Here is a 5,103-nt window from a genome sequence, read left to right as displayed (position 1 = left end):
AGGCGTGAATCATCTTCCCATCATGGATGGATTGAACCAACAGTAAAATGTACTGCAGTGCTCATAGACCAATGATACAAATAAATACTTAAGAACACTCCCCAAAAATTGCCTATTTACACTTAACACATGTTGTGTTATATCATCTCACTCTTACACATTCTTGAAAATCTGGCAAATGGAGGTCAAGGACAGAGCGGAGGCAGTGATGTTGATAGTGACTCTTAGCAGGAGGTGTAGCTTTTTACTCCTATGTGTGGTTGTGTGTGGAGCCCTGTCTCCAACAAACTATGTGCAAACTAATCTAAACTGGCAAATTCAATCTAAGGAGAAATTTAGTGTAACAGCATTTCTTAAAAAGCGTGTTTTTAACAGAGATGACACACGTCGACGCAGCTGATTGGACTGTTTTACCTGTTATTAACATCTGTATTTTATTTGTCAAGGCCATTTTGTGCATCTGTTCCATTTTGTGGCCATGTTATTGATCAAACAAGACGTTTAAAAAAAGTAATGCAAGCCGAAGCACAGCTCTTACAAATGCTTAATTCATCAACACAAATGAAATGTATATGAAAGGAATTTTCAGAATTAGTGTTTGTGTGAATTATGCGTTCATGATATAACTGTGTATGAAGTACTTCTCACTTTGCCTTTTTTCACACACATGGAAGTTATGTTACTTGATTTCCATTGTATTCTATAAAGAGAATAAAACAGCTCTGAGATTGGTGGGAAATGTGCATTTTGTGAAATGTTTGGAGCAGGTATGAGTCTTAGATTAGTTCTGAAGCACAGAAATACAAAGATAAATGGCAACACACTGCATCATGATTATAACGGTTGTTTACCTGCACAGTTATCTCTGAAAAAGTTTTGATGATGATAAATTTACATGAGTCTAGAAGACTTTCTTCTCTTCCAACAAGTACCTGAAAGACCATGTCGGTCTTTTGTTGTTACCCTCTAAATTCAACCCGTAGCTCTGTCTCCTGAAACAGTGCCCTCCAGTTATTACTTCAGTCAATGTCGTAGAGTCAATTAATCCTGTGATGAAAACAGTGAGATATTGGTTGGAATATATAAAATTCAGAAACTGACAAATATACGAGGGAGTGGCTGACAAAGTCAAACTGGGACACAAAGTATGTTTTCCACAATAGTTTGCACTCTCTCTCTTTAGTGTTTTACTCCTGCTTGCTCAAGAATGATCAATGAACTCTTGATAAAAAGCCTCTGGGCCAGTGAACAATAGATTTTTTTTTAAGTAAGCTACTACTCAACTAGCCTCCGGTAGGTACTTTGCCCCTTGTGCACCATTTTTATAAAATACTGTATTTGTGCCTATTTATGCTTGTGTGTGTGTTGCGTGTGTGACATAGGAAGCATGTAAAGACTTGTAGTTTCCATAGTTTGCCAAACAAGAAACCATCTGGCAAAGCCATCAGTCACAATGTGGGACAAACAGTCTCATATGTGTTTGTCACAAACAAAAGTTATGCATTTTTCTTACCTGTAGGGGTTTTGCCGAAACGACTTTTTTAGTTTTTCTCCCTTTTTGACATGTTCGAGTACTGTTATAGCTCAATCTTTCAAAGAAGGTCTTTGAGAACAGATTGTAATAGTACCAGGCAACACTCCAACTGCAGTAATTGCAGAATAACAGACGCTATGGAAAAAAAAAAATCCTAGGTGAACACATTTTTCCGAAAGCCTTGAGGAATTGTGATAAAACTGATTAGCATGAGGAAAAAAAACAGGCACACGAGCAGAAGCAATGAAGCCTAATATTCACATTAACTCGAGAAATCAATCCAAACTTATGATGCTAATCGAAAATAATGACTTAGCAGACGGACCCCATTGAAGCAGAAATAATCTTAGGCTGCATTAGGTTCCAGGAAGGTGGTCCACCAAGTCCTGAATCATGTAGGTGGATAAAACTAAAATCAATTACATTACCAAAATTATACCACACTTAATTTAACTTGACAACTTAATTAGTAAAGTAAATAATGAACAATAAAAGAGATTACAGAAGAAATTTGTTTTACTGCTGCAATACTTGAAATTGTATCATTTCATGTTTGGATTGTTTATAATAGTTTTCATAAACTACACTGGCACCTCCCCCTCACGCTTCACCCTCATCCCACATTACAAAGATATACAGCACATAATATCATGAAATCACCCATCGTCTCATACATATTCACTTTCACCATCCACACAGTGAATATATTACAATAGAACATACGCACCGTTGCTGCCACGGACTGGTGTTACATGCACACCTTTGCTTGTCATTTAGCCAAAGGGGCTTCAAGCAAGGACATGGAGTGTGACTTCCAATTAGTTTTCTGGAGATTTATTCATGGGAGTGTTAGAACTGAGTTAAAGAATGTTCACGGAGTAATAGGTTTTGAATGAGTGCCATACTACAATTCAACATATAGCAAAATATGAGCCCTGATGAGTTTTGTATGACCCTTCATAAAAATGAAAAGCTTTAGAGCCTCATTTAGCTGATGCCTTTTTCTTTAATGAGACTAAACAAAACATTTTGCATTAACTGGCATTTTATGTTGACTTTTTAATGCTTTTTTTGTTATATTAACAAATATCTCAATCTCATCTGTCAAGTGTACTTCCATTCTGCTCTTTTTAATGATGCATAGAACCTACAGTTAATTACCATTAAAATGGTAAGTGTGCAGACACTGACAGTCAGTTGAGTTTACTCATATTGTCACTAGACTGCCTGGTAAACATTTACAGCAAAGGTAAAAAGCCCATTAATTACACAACTAAAGAAAAGTTAGAAAGACAGATATTTAACATATGAATCACTGTTAGCTACTTTGTTTTTTGGCCTAGTTTATTATTCAATATTTCTCGCATAATCGTTGTTTCTAAACTTTTCATTATGATTAGTGGTGAGGTATTCAGATCAGTAAAATTCATAATTGTATTAATGCAGAAAAAGGTCTCGATTACCTACATCTGTTTGCAACCAAGTCACCCACTTTAACTGACAGGTTTAAAATCATCTTTAAATATATATATATGTATAATTATGTCCAGCAGGCCACATGCTTCATTTGTTATATAGTATAATTATATATATATATATGTAAGTACATTTGAAATACAAAGTAGCACAAAATGGAATACACAAGTAAAAGTACATTTGTACTTAAATACAGTACTTGAATAAATTAGCTGGATGTGTTAGTGTTGGTTTGCTAAAGCAGTGTGTGAATGGGTGGAATCGCAGCACAAGAATTCAATCTACATATATCTCTTCACGTACATTTTCATGAATATATTTTCAGACCGCTCTGAATGCAAACATGGAACCATTTGACTGCACAGCAGATGTTCTGACTCTGATGTTGAGGGGCTGCATTTGAAGTGAGTGATTTTGATTTGCACGTAAACACGGCATTGCTCATTTGTAGCATGACCCTGTCCGTGACCGAGGACCAGAATCAGTATTGATAGCATAAGCAGAAACATGGGCAGTGCAAATAAACCAGATGCTGTTAATATTTCAATGCTAATCTAATCCTCCCGAATTTGTAAACTTCCACCTGTACATTATTATTTGAAGTGAGTGAATACACAAGCTCTGAATCACAGAAATGAGAGTGAACACTTCTGTTTATGCCACAGAGCGCTGAATATTTTTAGTAATAGGGAAACCCATTAATAGATGCTGACTTGATATTACAGCATTCGAAACACAATATGAGGCAATTTGAAACTGCAGAGCCCCAGAAAAGCAGCGGCGGAGAATACAACCTTCACACTGCAGACCAACAATAAGCGAGGGCTGAATAGAAACTAATTTAAGATCAGGTCAGAGTATAAACAGCACACTAGGGGAAATGTTTGGCCAAAGAATGTCCGCAGCAGAAGTCAGGGTGTGTCTATTGTGGTACAAGGTTGGTTCAATGTCCAGAGAATGAGAGCAATTATTTATGAACTTTATTTTTTTTTCTAAGACGGCCCTGGTGACTCACTGTAAATAAGTGGTACATCCTCTCAGAAATGTATTTCTTTTTTAAATTAATTTTGATTTGCCTTCCCTTGCATTAAAATGTCCCAACAAAGACAACCACACAAGTAGTTACTTCACAAAAAGTAAAATACGTCTAACTGGTGATCAACAAACTTGGCAGTGTTTCCATCTCAGTACATTTGAGTTATTTCCAGTCGGATTGTGACCGATTCGCCTCCGATTCTTTCCCGACTGGAAAAATTTAATTTTTGTCTGAAGCAAATTAGAATGTTATCGATCAATCACTGTCGTCTCAGCGGAGATCTGGTGGCCTGTCTTTTAAGACCATTGTTCACTGGATGGCAGTCTTAACCAGTGCCTGATTTATTAAAGACAAGGCCTTTACTGAGAGATAGTGACTCTGCTGCTTTTCTCTGGAATATTTCATAAAAGTGAAGTTTCTGATATTTTGTGTATATCAAGTAATTTAGCTCCTCTTTGTGAAGCCTGTGAATTATTAAGGACAAATGGTAAAGACAAAATTTGAATAATTACAAAATAAAGGTGTGAGTTATTAAAGTTTTCCTTACTGCTTCGGGTTATCAAAAAAATCTCAATGACTTCAAAATTAAAACTACATTTTCTTATTCCATATGAAATGTATTCAACTAAAACAGCCTGGAGCTTCTCAGCTCAATAATGTTTTTAGTGTGAAATATATATATATATAAATGACTGTATATATAAGGAGCAGTATCAATAACAAGTCATTAAACAAACCCTAATACACAGAAAATCATTTAGGGCTGTCTGTCATTGCACACACTTAATTACATTTGAAACTATGCGATGTATCACATGTGACACCACAGATGTCTGTGTTTACTCAAACTGTCTTTGGGGAAAAATGATTATTGGATGTCGCAATTAAACGAAGTAATCCAGTAAAAACAACAATCTTTCTTTGTTCCTTCTGTATATTTTTCTGTGTCACATTTCAGGGGGAAAAGCATATTTCTTTAGAAGGACTATCTTTCTTAATATAAAACATCTCAGGGGGTTAATCCTAATTAAGAACTTCAAGTAAAAATTCATACAAC

The sequence above is a fragment of the Paralichthys olivaceus genome, chromosome 1 (assembly GCF_024713975.1).
Source record: "Paralichthys olivaceus isolate ysfri-2021 chromosome 1, ASM2471397v2, whole genome shotgun sequence".
In the NCBI taxonomy this organism is placed as follows: Eukaryota; Metazoa; Chordata; class Actinopteri; order Pleuronectiformes; family Paralichthyidae; genus Paralichthys; species Paralichthys olivaceus.
Note: the sequence above shows the minus strand (reverse complement) of the source record.